At 31.6% G+C, this 18,116-nt stretch overlaps 1 protein-coding gene across 4 annotated transcripts in view; it reads left to right on the top strand.

Moving 5' to 3' along the window:
- tty (tweety) overlaps positions 1-18,116 on the top strand; it is an 87,258-nt gene that overhangs the window by 37,843 nt on the left and 31,299 nt on the right. The window contains exon 1 of one of the 4 annotated variants that reach the window (XM_088272334.1): positions 12,498-12,611. The exons of the other annotated variants lie outside the window; for them this stretch is intronic. The gene's annotated coding sequence lies outside the window, so the exon portion shown is untranslated. Of the gene's footprint in view, positions 1-12,497; positions 12,612-18,116 lie in introns of those variants that run through there. 4 annotated transcript variants of the gene reach the window in all.

Here is an 18,116-nt window from a genome sequence, read left to right as displayed (position 1 = left end):
TTAGACATATTTTCGGTTTGAATCTCGTATTAATATTTACTCGCACCGACATTCCGGTCACCATTACACGACATACTTCACTTTTTTTTTTACGATGTATAGTACAATATCATTCTCTATAGATCACCATTGTAATGGTGGCTTCTAAAACGTCGGTTTAAACCAAACAATATGTCTATATGGTAAACTATTAAGTTTTCGATAATTTAAATATATTTTTATTTATCATAAAATATAGCATATCTATGCTTTGTCTAATTTTATTAAATATGTTATTGCTAATATAATTGATATTTAAAAAATATGTGCTTAAAGCTCAGGAGAAATAGTATTTAAAACTACCAAATTTACTATCGGATTATTTCTTAAGTGTGTTATTTTGAAAGTTAGTTTGACATTATATTGAAAATAACCGAATAATAATAATAAGTAACCGAATCCTTCTATTGTTTTACCAGTAATTGACTTCATTCTGGTCAATACATAAATATGATGGTTTTATTACACTTTTTGCAAGTTCCATCGATACAAGCATTGGAAAATAAAATGAACGCTATAAACAGGCAAAACAACTGTCGCCGATTATATTTTTTTATTTGCAATAAAATACAATTTAGAAGACTCTAAAATTAGTGTTTTATTTTAACATTTTATATATAAATTAAAATGGAGTTTTACAAATTAAACGCCAAATCGATAAATATTTTAAAAGTTACTACCCATAAGTTTCACTCTTTAAAAATGTAGGTTGAATTTTTTTCCAAAGAATTTTACGGTCAGTCGGTTTATGTACGTATTCCAAAATTACATCGAATGATGGTTTTAGAAATCCTTGAACGATTTGTCAATGACATTTCGTCCATTCATCACAAATTCTATTACAGTATTGGCCTTAGTGGATATTGATCGTTGAGTTCTCGATAATGCGGGAGGAAATTGCATTTCTTTTTGCAACCCTCAATATTACTCCTCTTATTTCTGTCACCCCCAATAATAATAACCATCAAAATTCTCCCGTACTGTGTGTTCGGCAATTTACCGATATGGGTAGGCATAAATCGTTGTCCAAACTTTGTCGAGTTTTAGTTTTATTTTTTGAATCCTATATCTGCATTGTGATTTTACAGGTACAATTTACTATTTCAGTTTCTTAGGGAATTCTCTAATCGATATTTTAAATCAAAGAAAATTATACAACTATTATTTCTGGTATAAGAAAAAATTGTTTTTATCTTTCAGCAACTCATATATGAGCCGTATATGAGTTATCGGGTCCAGTTTATACCAGTAAGGGATTATTAAAAAAAAAAAAGGTATACGTGGCACCCTTTGCCAATACCCTACAAGGGTCCTTACGCTTACCTTTCTTACTCCTGACTTATTTATGCGATAATTTGATTAGCCTTTTTATAGCCAACGGGGCGGAAAGTGTATTAAAAAATAAACACGAATAAAAATAATACACCGTCAGGGTGATTCCTATTTCGAGATAGTCATTACCTCGGGTCAATAAGCTTTATCGTGCATGATACGAGTATAAGCGCATGAATATACCTATTTATATTGCAACAATGCCTTTTCGACACACATTTATTGTAAATATTTAAGTATTTAGTTACCTATTAAATAAAAACAAAAAATTCATCGCTCTGCTGTCGTAACCGGCTGTAAGAAACTGATTGAATTAGATTTTTTAAGTATGTTTTTGCTCATCATGTCTCATATGTATATTTTTCAATGTATCGAGAATTATTACGAGAATAGTTATGAGAAACATTGTTAATATCTGTTTTCAAATCGACAATTAAATCAATATCCAGAATAAAGACTACTTGTAGAAATTACTCGCTTAGTTCACATTTCAGGTAAAATGAACGATTATCAAGGCAAACGTAACAAAAGCTCTCTTATAAAATTTGTGTCAAAGCACGTACGACAGTTAGTCGGAAGAGCGACGAATTGTGCAAAGCGTTTATTCTATTACTGTATATTTTTTCTCACAAGTGTTATTTTTTACTGCTTTATTCAATCGTTCTTTTTTTAGTATTTTTATAACCAAATAGTATTTTTTTTTGTTTAAGTCAACACGATGAAACAAACAATAGCTATGCAGTATGTCTCCTTATTAAGACTAAATACTAGTAAGCAAAATAACAAACTACGGCAAACATGTTTTTATCCCTATACAAGTTAAGAGCATACGTAAGAATGGAACAGTAGATGTAAATGCATTTGTAGTATCTAGAGTCGATTATAACGGTATACCATCCATACGGGTCTGCCAAACAATAGACTGAATCCACTGGAATCAGTATACAACACTGCAGTGAGACTAATTTTTGAAATTTCTGAACTCAACATCCCTCCACCGCTTTACGAACTGCACAGTTTACGTTTTCCCGAAAAGGTTGATTAAAAAATGTCTGTTTAATGTTTAAATCATTGCATGACCCAACTAAGGTATCTATAAAAGCTGTGTATTCCAGACGAATCAACTGGTAGAGGTCACTCTTCGATCGGCTACAGCTACCTTAGCTAAAATGATCTGCCTAGATCTCACACCAACTAGCGCACTAAATTTGGCGAGCGTGCCTTAGTTGTTGCGTACCCAATATCATAGATCGTTCTTCTACCAAAAGTGAGAATAAGTGAGAATATGATTTTCAGAAAAAAGGTAAAATCGCGTTTATTAACCAAATCATTTCCAAGAAATAAATATTTCCCTATATTTTTTTCCAAAGATTTTTTCAGTTTAATTGAAGCACCCTTGAGGTAGTATTTTATGAATATGGCGCTAAATAAATTGCCCAAAGTTATTATTATTATTATTATATCGCCTTCATCTTTACCTAACCAAAATCTTTATTAAAACAATTTTTATTTAGTTTAACGTAGTTGTTTTATAAACAAACTTTTACAATACGATAAAAATGTTTTCTTAATTGTGATTTATACGTTTTAAAATATTTCGATTATCTATAAATGAGCAGTTTGAAAGCCGCTGAGTGCGTTCATTAGGGATGACTCACGGTAAATCCAACGGAGTAACCGAGTTACATATCATAGGGGTGTGCTGCACACTTACAACTCGCTTCCTACCTTATTGCTTTTGCCGCCGGACTAAATTATTCAAACTGCACCAATTTAAACTATAATGAGTTATGAGGAACATACCCAATTTCTAGTTTTGTAATATATTTCCGCACTATATATCCATAATGTATTATATTTCATGGAAATATTTTTTCAAAATCTGCGTATTTAATGCTCTTTCAAACCAATATGTACCGAATAACTGTAAACCTTTTTTTCTCCGGTTAAAATAATGAAAATACTACCACTGCTACTGCCATTACGCGATTTTCCCGTTGGGGTAGGCTAGGGAGGGTGGAACGCCACACTCTTTTGTCTTGACATACACTCATCGCTTCTTTAGCATCCATACATCTAGTCATACATGTCCTCCGATTACGCAGACTTTTGAAGCCACCAGATTTTAGGTTCTGATTTATCTGATCGTGCCGAGTCTTTTTCGGCCGTCCTCGTTCGGTTCTCCCGCTCACATTCGCCACATATCTTTTTCATTTTCTCGTTATCCATTCGGCCCACATGTCCATACCACCTTAATCTTGTTAATCTCAATCTCTTCTTAAAAATAATAATATTTATTATTCATTATAACCTTTTAAAATTATCTTAAGTATTCTTGGAAATTAATCGAGATTTTGATGTTATGGATAATAATAAAAATATCCGAGAGAAATAAGTGTTATATTTACACTGGAATTAAATCGGATTTTGAATGGTCCTTGAGTGTGAAGGCGATCGTTTTCATGCTGTGAGAGCTGGCACTACAAAAGCACGATCTCCAAACTTTGGAAGCGTTGGAACTTTGGAATCAATAGGGAGTTTTCCTGTATTTGAATCCAAAGTCGATCAATGGGATAGAAGATTGACTTTTAAAAAAATATAAATTTGCGTGAAAAATTACCAAAAATAATAACTTACACTAAAAAACAAGTTTTTATTATTATATTAAATCAAACAAGATACTAACACCCTAGTGAGTAAGAAGATTATTGTATTATTGTATATGGTATTCAATGTGCTCTTAGTAGAGGATACTGATGTAAATAGAATTGAGTAAAAATCAATGAATAATCATTTAATGTCTTTTTTTAAATATTTTTATTATTATTACTAGTTTTGAATATTGAAAGCATTAACATTGTGGATCATATTGAAATATTATTTTGAGAAATAAAAAGACTTTGTTTTTTGATCCACTCACATTTTTACTAACGACCAACTAATTTCGGCAACAACCTGTTGCCCTCTTCAGGATTTAATTAATGATGTTTAGTGTGAGTGGATCATAAAACAAAGTCTTTTTATTTCTCAAAATAATGTTATTAGTAGTACTTACCTAAGTAAAATTATTATATTTATCATTAGTAGTAGTACCTACCTACTTTATTATTGCATGTGTGGGTCCGAATAGAAGCCAAGAGTTTCATTACTCGACCCGGGATGTGGCGAGAGCTTCGAGGGTGCAGTAGACAACCCTGTTTTCCAGTATCGGTTGTCACATAACTCGTTGCGAGTGTTTGAACCGCTGTTGTCGGACATGTGTTGACCGTACGTCTGTACTGGGTACGTCCCGTCATGAGTCACCCTACACTTAATTGTTTTTCTGACCTTTCGTATTTTGGGCATATTTACACATTAGACTAGGATATTACAGCGGAAGTTCGAATCTAGACTATTAAATAACAGCAAATACTCAACATGCCTCGAAATCTCCTAACATAATAAATGTTTACCCACACGCATACATATCTACCCTAAATAAATACTTAACCTTTAATTATATTATTTGGGCATTAGTTTTGCTTTTACACTTAAATTTCTAATCTTCATTGACATAAAAACATTACTGTTATTATCCTTTTCTTCTCCTAAAATACCTACTTTATCGCCTCTATTTTTTTTCCATATAGCCATCCTATAAGTCCTTCACCCTGAACTCCTTCACTTACATCATCTGCTTCCCATCAAACGTATTTTACGGGCAGCTATATTTTATTGTACATTATAGGAAAAACGATAACACATACATTAAGAAACAGCTGGGCATTTAAAAACTTTATTTAACTTTCTAAATTATTGTTTTATAAAAAAAAGCATATCATGTTGAAATTCTTGAGATAAATTATAATTTTTTTATCGTTTATACCATAACCCGCTATTTTCATGCATATTTCATCAATCACTTGAATGAATAGTGTGTAGAACATTAATTATAACATTATTTGGACGATTGTGATGGAGGTATGGATATGGAGGTATAATTGTACTTACTTATATTATATTTATATTCAGTAATAAATCTGGGTCAATCTAAGTAGTAACAAAAGCTATATAGCAAAGCTCCCGCTGTGAGATTATAGCTTACATGATCGTCCACAAGAATATTTACCTGCATTGTAATATACATAGTATACTGTCGTACTATACTATATATGGAAGCAAAGCAAAGTAAGTCCTTTACACTTCCCGCTTTCAGTAGAAATTATTCTTTCTTTATTTATGAGCTTTTAGCTTTTTTCCCTTAGCATACATCCGTAGAAGTACCATTACTTAGTCGGTATTAGGGATGTGGCTTTACTTATCTCTTGCAAGATCTCTGCAGAATACGAAGGGTCAGTCTTTATTTTGCATTTCCAGTTTTGGAAAATTTATATATCTGTTATCTTTTTTCAAAATATTTATTTGGCAGTCACCCAGCGAATGGTATCTGTTATCTTGAGTAAGTGTTTCAATCGCAAACTTTATATCTCAAATTCTAATGTATCTTAATCTAAACGAACAGCCAGAACAATAGGTTTTACATGTATGAGTAGAGGTATAGGTGTTAGAGGATCAAGGGGTATTTTGGATTTCATTACTATCGATAAGTCTCGACCTATTCAATATATTCTTCCAAACGTATGTGTATTCCTTGATAAGATGATTTTTTAATCGGCATTTTCTCATATTATTTTTTAACATCTCATCAAAGATGAAGAAAAGTATTATCTAGAATTTCCAAGAATTTAAGTAGTGTGGTACGAACAAGTATTTTGACACATTCAAAATGTTGTGAACGGCATTTTCTCATCTATTTACTAGCAATCAACTATTGTTTTCCTTCGCGTTTAAATCACAGTGAAGCGCCCTTGAGGCATGATTTTACAAATATGGAGCTATACACGTAACACGTCCAAAATATTATGATTATTATTAAGGCTCAGTATTCGTTAAGTCGCAACTTAATTTTCTGTAAATCCAGGTAACATTTTACGTCATTGATTTTTTTCTTAAAACATCGTTTTTGCATTGAAAAAATAAGTTTTTCATCGAAATAATTATATGATTTTAAAAAGAAAAGAGTTTTTAAAGGTAAGGAGTAAAAAAAAAGAAAATGTTCAATATATTCTTAAAAAACAAATTAATCCAATTGTATTCTTTTTAAAAAATTGGGCGTGAGCCGACTCGTCACCTCTTCGGTGGTCTCCGGTGGAATGAATTTTGTGTTTGCGAATATCCACTTAGCATTAAAAATTAAACCAGGACTCATAGTTGAAAATATAGCTGCGCGCATAGAGCTATAAAAATGTGTATTTTTATTAATTTTATTTATAACATATGGTAAACACGAAACATTGAATAAATTGAATTCGTGATAAGTGTATCAAACAAAGGTTCTCCGCCACTAAGTGGCCGAAAGCTCTGTCGCTGTGTATAATTTGGGTATAGCGTGCTGCTGATAGGATTTATTAGTTAGCCAGGGTTAACTATTGCTGGTAACTGGGAAGTAGGAAGTGGCGGGAAGGAATTAGACAAGAGAAACTTTGTGATACTGTTTCAAACAAAAAATGTGCTTTAAAGGCGGGAAGTTGGGAATGAATATTTATTTTTCCGTCAAAACTTTTTTGAACATCAAAGTGAACTTACGGTAAACTAATTAGAGTTTCATTTTGTTTGTGTTTGTTTATCATTTAAAAACCTTTCCCATTTGATAACTTAATAATTCATATTTTTATCCGTAATAATTTTTCCTTGATTTTTGTTTAAAGTGCCTTAATGAAAATATTTTTGTTTAAATAATAGGTGTCCTAGATTTAATATTATTAATATTTTGTTTAATTGTCGCCTCCGTGTAATGGTCAGCACGCTCGGCTGCCGTACTGTTCGTCCCTAGTTTGATTCTTGGAGGGATCAAATAAATAGAAGTGATTTTTCACTCTAATATTTATTCAATATTACCCAGGACTGGTACTTGCAGCACAGGGCTGATCACCTTTCCTTCATGTGTAAATGATCAAGATAACACTCCATTTATATGATGCAGTGCCCTATGCACAATTGGTTGCGGATAAGAGTTTAATAAAAAGGTTAATATTTAAGATATTAAAGTTTTTTTTAAAATATTTAATACATTTAAAAATGGTTTAGAAGAATATATATAATTGATAAGAACTAATTTTTTTTGTATTATTTGAATGATCTGTAATGGTTTATCTTGTAATGACTTTATATAACATAAATCAGTCGATACTCGGTAGTAATGTTTATGGGTTTGTTTCTTAATGTAGCAAATGCGGTATACTGAGCTTTAATAAATCCATGTGTTTACATTTCGCTTTTTAGTAGTATAAACATTTTATATAATCAAACGTAGAAAATTTACGTAAAAGAATATAAGACTGTATATACATACTAGTTACGTAAATAAACAGCTAATTGGATCGATAATCTCGTTAACTCCGTAGGGCAAGACTCTGGGGAGCTTTAAAGCATCCTTACGTTCTAAATAAATTAATCTACCGTGAAATTTAATGCGGTGCACCCATTGACCAAATAACATTGTTTTCTGTATTTTTTAAAAAGCGCACACTAAAATCCAGAAGTAAAAAACGTATTACCTGAGTTCGGTAAGGCGGAATAATCGATAGCCCGTAACTTAATTTTCTTTAAACCCGGGAAACATTTAACGTAATTGTTTGTTGTTGTTGTTGCTTTAAACACCGTTTTTGTATTGAAAAAATAAGTTTTTCTTAGAAATAAATATATGGTATTTAAAAGAATAGAACTATTGAAATGTAAGAGAGTTAAAAATATTATAAATATATTTTACCAATTCAATTTTTTTTTAAAGTTCCAATCATTATTCTAAAAAAATGTGCGCCGACACACATGTGGCTCTTCGCACAGCCGATCGCGTACTAAATTGTACATTTGCGAATACACCCTTAAAGGCTGATAATACACGTATTTTAAATATCATAACTTATGGGGTTGATAAAATAAACATATTAGTAATTTTTTATTTAAAAAGTTTGTTATTTTTGTAAATTTTAGAATGGGTTTTGAACGGAATTGCGCCATTTCACCCTTACTGATAGCGGTCCACATGGTTCTGTGTTCCATTCACCCCTGACAGTTCGGAGTAATTTATAGCCCATTCTCGTCAATACTGAATTCTATATTATACCGCGTGTGTATTGTACAAACGTGTCGTGCAACTCTCCAATCCTAGTCTGCCCTCCGAGCTAGCAACTAGCAACTGTAGATATAAAGTGTAAGATACACTGCTATAGCAGTGTTGTATACAACCCTACATAAACGGAAGCGTTTGCCGTTTGAATTACCAAATCCATGCCGATTTTATTTTTGTAAATATATTTTCGCTTATTAGGGATGTTTTATCATTTTTCTCTTAGTTATCCTACTCCGTGTTTAGCGTCGTGGTTATCGCTCTGTCTCCACTCCTCAGTATCACAGGATTATTGGACTCCGTCCTTTAGTAGCTGAATATTTTCTAGAGTAGTTGCCAAATTACCTACCTATTTTTAATGAAGAATATGTTTCGTATTATTTTGGATGTGTTCACATTATTGTTCAGAAATGCTGTACAAACATTTGGAGACACTTAAAATATTGTTAACAAAATGTCTAACGTATAAAAATATAAGATATTTTCACCTTACCTAATACTCGTAAATGACATTAGCTTTATTAACAAAACTGATGTTTCCATTCATCGATGACACCACGAAAATTTGAATTAAAATGTGAAATAGTTATTTTTCATTGAATAAATACAATTATATTTAACTTATGACTATATTATGTATCATTAATTTGGCCTGAAATTTTGGCCAAAGTTTTTCATATTCCCATCGCAATAATTTCATTGAGATAAAAATATGAACGGTATGGATAAATTCTAAATAAAACGTTTGCCTTGTATTCTGCTCGATTAAAGATTGCGAATTGAAACGTAAAAGAAAATGTCTCAAAGATAAATTATCACTTATTATTTAAGAGAAGGAAAACCACTTTATTAATTGTAGCCTACGTAGGGACCAAATAAATTACAAACTTCGCGTTAATTTAAATTATTCACAGTCGTAGGGCTAAAGGGAAAGCGAGTGTGTTTTCATTATAAACATGTACATACTATATGTCGTGGATGTTGTGGATGTATATGGGGATTATTATAATTTTTATCTTATTTCCTACACTTTAATACTATTGATTTCCGTCATTCCGTCACGTGGTATGCCCAATAATAGAAACACATGGTTTATACCTCGCATGTCCGATGTCCGTAATCTTTAACTTGATTTTATATTAATGGAGCTTTCCGTGAGTACCATTGTTTGCATATTAAAAATGAGTCTACACGTGCCGTTGTGATAGTATTTTTGTTGGTAATTTTCGTTTACGTTGTTTTCATTTTGTTATTGTAAGACGCAAGCCCTCCCGCGTAGAGTTACATATGAGTACCTACCGACATGTGCCATGAAATAATGTACAATATTAATGAGTTCTTGTACATTTTGATAATTTAAATATTTTGACTACCGTGTGTTTTTTTTTCTAAATTTGTAGTGAATGTGTGAAGGCTAGGCGATTAGCCCTGCTCTCAGATTCATGGATCTATGAGTGGGATATACTCGTATTTGATGGGATTTAGATGATGAAAGATACTAAACACTAAATTAAGATTTATTCAGTTTTTTATGACACATTCGTCTTGTATTTTTGACGACATCGTGAGCATTTTTCACAATTTAATTTCAGACAGTGAAAGAAGACGAAAAACGAGAGAAATTAATTTACAAGATAACTTCTCAAGTATTCCGATTCGGCTTTAAATATGCATGATAAGAGAGTGAAATATATCTAGCGCTATATCCTAACTGGCTCTTCTCAGACTTCTGCATAATACATGCTGAAATGAAATAATGTTCTCTCATTTCCCGTCCCGGTAAATATTTGTTCCTCTGTCTCACGGACGGATTTTCCAGCGGTGCATTTTGAAAAAATAATACAGAAAATAAAATTATTTATTTTTTAACGGATCACCTCAGTATCAATGGTTTTTAACCTTCCTTCCTTGTCGATAACTTTACTTCTTAAAATTTATTCTAACGACTTTGAAATTTTGAAACCGGTGATCATTCATGTCAGATAGACATAAAAATAATGTCGATAAAGAATAATGATGTCGAATAGCTAATTTATGCCTGTTTTTTTTACTAAAAAAATGTAATATTAAAGTTATCTACACTATGTAGTAAAAGCGTTATCTTCCGTATAAAATCCCAGACCAGAAAAAAATTCCCGTGATAAAATTATAGTGGTGTATAAACTACAGTACCTTACACACAGATTAAAGTTGAGCTTATGTGAAAATTTCATACAATTTCAGCGTATGTTTTACTATATGTTTGTTATTATGAATGAAATGTTTGTTATTGAGGTGGGGCTTAAGGCTGAGATCTTAAACGTTCAAATTAGAACGCGTTCGGTCACGTTTGAGGCTAGACGTCTCTCCGCGCTCAATTTGTTTTTTTGAATATTTATCTTTTTTTTTAACTCCTCATCTTTCAATAAATCTTCTTTTTATAACCATATATTTATTTGGAAGAAACACTTATTTTTTCAATACGAAAACGGTGTTTTAAGAATAATAAATCAATTATTTCAAATGTTACCTGGGTTCAAAAAAAATTAAGTTGCGAATTATCGTATATTGGGCCTTAAGGATATAATTGCGTTAGAGGTCTCAGTCTTAAATCCGAATCTGTCCTCACACCATCCAGCAAGGAAAGTTGTCGTCTGATTTGGAGCGTGAGAAATAGCTTATATTTTTCCTAACGATAGTCATCATACCTCCGTAACGGCACAGGGCGTCCTCCCGTAACGCGTTCCCTATCTGGTTTCGTGTGATTTATCGCCCTTTTGATGGCCCGATATTTCTGCGACTGATCGACGGACCGAGGAACTTTACGCCACCGCGAACCTTTGAAATACGGAAATATTAAAACAATATTTCTATATATGACAGCCGCAATTGGAAACGTTATAAATCTCTCGCTTATCACGTCGAAACTTAAAAGTTCCGATGTGTGATTCATGCGTTTTGTTTCGTTACTCGATTTTGTTATATGTTGCCCTGTAAAATAAAAAGGTCCAAATATATGAAATATTAACGTAGATTTTCACGGTGACAGTTAATTAAAGACGTATTTTATTTTGACTAGAATTAAATATATTTTTATTTGTTAAGAAATATTAAAAAATCTCTTTGTAAAATGGAGCTTATAAATAAAAAATAATAATTCATCAAATTATTCATTAATAGAATAATCAACAGCCTGATGATGTCGGTTACGACGAAACCCGGTTGCTGGTCAAATAAAATTCACGTTGAAAAAATTACATAGTTGTTTATTTATTCTATAAAATGCAATTCCACCAAGAAATGTCAGTACAAAACTAAAATCTAATTGATTGTGATTATAAAAGCCATTTCTTTCAGAACTAGGTACAAAGAAATACTGTAATCATATTTGTAATGTATTTATTTAACATACAAATTGTATTTCTTACTTTCCGTCAGACTAAATAATCAATGAGACATATCTTTTCTTTTAATGATAACAACTAATAATAATTTATTACGTATTCCTGTCATGTGTAAGGCGATAGGCAAAACTGTCCATGATTCACCATTACTGATAGCATAGCTAATCTTTTGCATTCCTACTACACATTGATCGGTTATTTAAAAAAAATATCAAACAAACAAATAATAAGTTTATCTTTATTTATTTTTCTGTATCAGAGTTTCACTTATGGTTGTCGTTTTATATCTGATAAGGATGTTTATTCAATTTTGCATCGTATAAGATATTATATATGATAACATATGTTCAAAAGTAAGGGTCCTTGACTTTGTACATAGATATTTAGTATATTTCAGTCATATTAATATATGTATTGTATGTATAATAAAAAAAGATCATGTAATTTTTGCAACACCTGTTGCATTTATCTACGTCTCTTATGTTTAGTCTTCTTTTTTTCAATCTAATGCGTTGTTCGGTTTGCCGAGTGAGGATAAAATAAATATACATATATAAAAATGTACATGGTTGAAAAAAAAACTTAATATTTAGTATTTCAAGAGGTGAAGAATGTGTGCAAATAGTGGTGTGGCGTTCTAATATCTCTGTCTACCGATACAGCGGCCTGATGGTTAGTTGGTTAGTTAGGTAGGTTTGCTGATAAAACAGATTTTTAGTATCTAGAAGTTCGCAAAATACCGCGAGTTAACTCGTTCATCGTTATTGCACGAGATTATCTTTCATTGTCGACCCAACCGGAGACGAACCAAAGACCTTTTTCATTTCAACATAACCTGCTAACAATATAAGATTGCTTGTTGTTTTAAAATAAACTTTAGAGAGACAACTTGATCACAATCCGTAATTCATTTGCAACCGTGTTAGAATTATTCGTATGGCTCAAATTAATTATTTTAACACACATCAGGAGACCAGAGAGTCGTATCTCATATACAGTATGTAGAATTTAAGCGGTCTGCTAAAATATGAATGTTTATCTCCTGTTCCTGCCCAACAAGAACGTGAATTTCCCTCAGGATAAGTTGGTCGTTAAATCATTCACAGCAGGGGTGGGCTGCCAATATTTTAACAAGGGGCTCACCGGTTAATAAGGAAGGGGGAGGGGGTGTTGTTTTCTCATCTAAGTAAAAATTATATAAACAGTTTTTTTTCTTTCTTTTGGTAAAAAATAATTTAATTTAATCAATTAAACGAATCGCGATAAATAAGACAGCTTGATTTTTTACGATTTTTTTTTTACGAAAATGACGCTATATAAATTATTCAAATTTATTATTTATTATTATTACTGACTTATTATATATATTTACGGTAAAAGTTAAGTTAAGTCCAAGTTCTCGAACGTTCCGCTGTGCTGCGGGATGGACGTCTATTCTCGCTAATAAAAAAAGACTGTATTTGAATTCGATTTTTTTTTAAATATGTATGAGAAAAAGTTTTTTATATGTCTATTTTTTTAACTCTTTACTTTTCCATAAATCTTTTCTATTAAAAAAAATATATTTATTTCGAAGAAGAACTATTTTTTATTAAGCAAAAAGAATCACTTCACATGTTACTTGGGCTTAGAGAACTTCCTTCTAGCCCATCCCTGATTCGCAATCCGTGTGTACGAGTTTTCGGTTTTGTGGGTAAACATAGCCCCTTGCATCAGCCTTCGGTACTCACCTTAATTCCTCCTTGGCATCTAATCAACATAGACGGAAAACCACCCGATAACAGACACATCTTAGAGCGCTTGTGCATTACACGGAATTTTACTGTCCGGCAGTCCGGTTAGCACGATAAAACGGATTATTGGCTTGTGCTTTTGTCCGTCTTTCTTCGGATCGGTGTGCTCGATCGGTGCACGATCACGGTGCGCGTTTACTCGATCACGCTAAACTGTCGTAGTCGCTTTTAGTCACACATTAATTTTTACCTTTCATAAAGCCTACCAAGAGAGTTGGATCTACATCATTTAAGAATTACTAATCTTAGATAATTCCTCTCGGATTATATAACATGTTTTAAAATTGTGAGATTTTTTGTTATTTATTATGAATACATGCTATAAACTTGAATTTTTTCGTTTTCGTTGTACGCTTTTCTTATAGTATAAGATTCACACTGTATTTGGCATTGCTGTTAAAAATACTTTAGTCACGAGTTAAAATTGTTTTTCTTCGTATATAATATTGTCGCCCCACTAGAATATAAATAATAATAATAATAAAACCCTTATCCGCAACCCAATGGTGCATAGGGCACTGCGTCATATAAACGCAGTTTTATCTTGATCGTTTACACATGAAGGAAAGGTGATCAGCCCTCCGCTTCAGGTACCAGTCCAGGGTAATATTGAATAAATATGACAGTGAAAAAAAATATAAATAATAAACAAACAAAAATTTACATTCGCATATTATATCCCGCACATTGTCGTATTACTTATGAAGTGTTATCCATTAGGGATTCGTATTGTTACAAAATCGAAACTAACTGGCGTGCGCTTCACATCGTAACACTAGATTATTATTGTAACAACGATAAAATTCCCCCGCTGGAATGTTAAAATAAAGAAATGAATAATGTGTTTCACAGGTGAAAATATCACGGTTTAAAAAATGTCAAGTTTTAAGAAATGTATAAATTTATATTAATAAAGAAAGGAGGGAAAAACTATTCCTAGATTTTTTTAGAATTCATGGGTTTTAGTAGGAGTTGGAATTTTAGTGTAGGAGCTGGAGTTGCTAAAACAAACACCAGTGTTGTAAACGTCGACTTAACTCTGAATAAAATAATAACAATTTTAAAACATTACGCGTTTTTCTTTCACAAAATTATTTATGTAGCTTAAAGCCTAAAGGAATAAACTTTGTGGAATAATTTAATGAATACAGGATGGTTATGAGTTATAAGTATCTTAACCGAATTTTATGTTTCGGTTTTAATAATGCCTTTATAATTAAACCATAAAGTATGCCCTCAAGTAATTGCTTTGTGTTAAATTACACATTTCACTAAGTAGGGAAATGTTACGTGAACTTTGTTTGTTTAGTTAATTTGTAAATCATGTTTCCTGTTCGTTACATGAACTTTCGTTTGCCTTTTCTGTGTTTCTTTTTCCATTTTCCCCTTTTTTCTCTCTTTCCTTTCTCCCTTTACAATAGAGTATAATCACTCTCATTTTTATTGTGTATGGCGTTAAGATACACATTTCAACGATAAAAATATATAGTAGATAGGTAAATATATATATATATATATATATATATATATATATATATATATATATATATATATATATATATATATATATATATATATATATATAAATATATATAAATCATTTTATGACTGAATTAAAAATGAAGATTTTAGAAAGGGATGTAAGGCTCAACTAGGGATAGTTGAAAAGATTAAGAAGAGTTCATTAAGGTGGTATGGACATGTGGAGCGAATGGAAAACGAGAGAATGACTAAGAAAGTATTTATATGGGGTATGTGAAACCCTACTATTTACATTTCACCCCGTTCTCTCAGAATTCAGATTGCATCACATACATACCTAGGTACGTAAAGGAATGGTCACACTGGGCTCTATTCCTGTGGGCGGTCATTCTGATTGCCTGAACAATCACGGCTTTCCTGCCTGTGCCCGGCTCGCGATTGATCGACCTATCCCTAGATACAGCCATAACAGTCCCGTGACGCGGAAATGGACACATCCGACTCTGTGTGCGCGGACCTTTACGGTCAATGTTTCAAAACAACCTCCCGTTTGAATCGAAAGCGTAAAATCTATTAAGGTTATACAAACCGGCACGGAAACCCACCGGAGCATTAACTGTGGGTACAAAAAGGGTTATTTAATTTATTTCTGCGTTTTTTTATATCATCTGTCATTTTTCTAAATGCATGTCATCCAAATTTTCGTTTCGGCTGTTGAATTAATTCAATAATTAAATGAAATAAAATTCAAATCTAAAAATCAAAAATAAATGCCTAATTTATCAAATTGCTTCTTCTTCTTCATGAGCCCTCTGTCCTCCGCTGCTGGATGTAGGCCTCTTCCGTATCTTTCCATTTCCTTTGGTCGGTGCTGCTTGTAGCCAGTTTCTACCCCCCACAGCGACTATGTCGTCGGACCATCTCTTTTGAGGTCTTCCGACGCTTATGAGTTATATTTCTCTTATTGAATTCATCAACAATTCCGGCATGGAAATTTTTATATTTTTCCTTTTTTCCTTATTTATATATATATATATTATATTATATATATATATATATATATATATATATATATATATATATATATATACCTAAGACATGAAAAGGTCAGTAGATTTTAAGAAATAGTGTTATTTACTAAGTAAAACATTATTTAAAAATGGATACATTTTACCACAAAGTGAGTGCCGAATCAATTAATGAAATTTTTGAAAACTACTGACTATACGTACTAGAGTAGGAGTATTGTAGGGTGAGGGTTTTAAACCCTTTGACATAAAGGCCACATTAAGTATAAAAAATTCGCGATGTGGACAGTGATGAAATTCTCTTGATAAAATTAAGGATATACGTTGCTATGAACAAATATGCTATGTACATAAATATAAAATAAATTGTTTTATTATTGATTTATTTGACATTGAGTTTGTGGAATAACATGATGATTTATATATATTTTTAAATTAAACACTTCTATAAGACCACCTTTTTAAGTTTATTCATGTAAACACGACTAGTTTCGACAACTACGGATGTTCTAATCATCAGGTGAAGATACGAATTATATTCTATAACTTACATAAGTTTTTATATTAAAATAGGTATAAATCAATAAACTTTGTATGCACAAATCATTTATATAGATAACATAATCGCGTCGAATTAACTTAAATGCTCTATTAATTGGGAGCGGGTAAATACAAAATGAGATTCATATTTTTTTTCTTATTTTTATTTATAATAGGTGTGTATATATTTATGTATATTGGTGTAGAGAAGTAGGTTTATAAGTATGTATACGCATGTATGTAGCTATAGCAAATCCACTCATTTGGTGTTATAATCTCTTTACGCTTATGCGAACCATACAAATTGAGGAACGCCCTTAAGTAACTTCTGAATATTATTTCCTATTTATTCTAAATTATATTCCTACTTTGTTTAATTCCATGTTCATTAAAGTTGGTTGAATTCTCTTTGCAGAGATTCTAAAACATTTACGGATCGATCACTCAATACAAGAGATAGCATTGGGACTTACATATTTACCTGTATCAATAAAATAAATAAGTAATATATTAATATATAAATAAGTAATATATAAGTAATATAAATAAGTAATAAATAATATATTTATTAAATAATATATTGTTTCAAAATTCTTCGCCATTGCTTTCAATTTTTCCTTTGTTTTCAAACTCCGTTCCTTGACTAACCCCTTCCCCTTACTTTCCCCTCTCCTTATTTATAGAAAAATTTTATATTTTATATTTTAGTTATTATACAGACCTGAATGATGGAAGTTTAACTTCTGAAACATGTAGTCTTTAATAAAAACTCAAGTGGTAAAAAACAAAGTGTTTTCTTTAATTATTGTAACATGTCTTACCACAAAGTTAATGCCGAAACAATAAATAAAAATAGATAAGCATTTCGTTTTGTTTTCGATGGGCTTTCCATCTAGTTCTAACTGATAATAATCTCAGAATATAAATAAATATGTAAATAATAAAGGAAATTTAACATGGCTCGGTAATTTTTTTATGACTTTTTTGATGAAGTGTATTTTAAATACAATGACGATGGTATGCGCATGTAGGGAGAATGCAACTATACAGACTCTCTCACATTGCACTGCACGGCCAACCCCAAGGTAGATGACTCCTAGGGAGACCACCAAAGAGATTTGATTTGGATTTGACAGCTATGAAATAACATCGCAGAAGGTTAATCACTCCTAAAAACAGGCCACAAGGCCTACATCAAGCAGAAGAAGAGATTTTTTTTTTTTAATTTTGTGACTTTTTTATCCACGCCCATATCGAGTTTCATTTATTTTAAAACTTTACTAATCCGTTTGGATCGCTTTGTACAAGCTATTTTGACTATTCCTTCAGCTATTTAATTTTCAAACCTTTT

Source organism: Brachycentrus maculatus, unplaced genomic scaffold (genome assembly GCF_059751285.1).
Source record: "Brachycentrus maculatus isolate JH-2025_06_01 unplaced genomic scaffold, ASM5975128v1 h1tg000494l, whole genome shotgun sequence".
Lineage (NCBI taxonomy): Eukaryota > Metazoa > Arthropoda > Insecta > Trichoptera > Brachycentridae > Brachycentrus > Brachycentrus maculatus.
The sequence above is the reverse complement of the archived record's forward strand: the minus strand, read 5'-3'. Positions and strand labels throughout refer to the sequence as shown.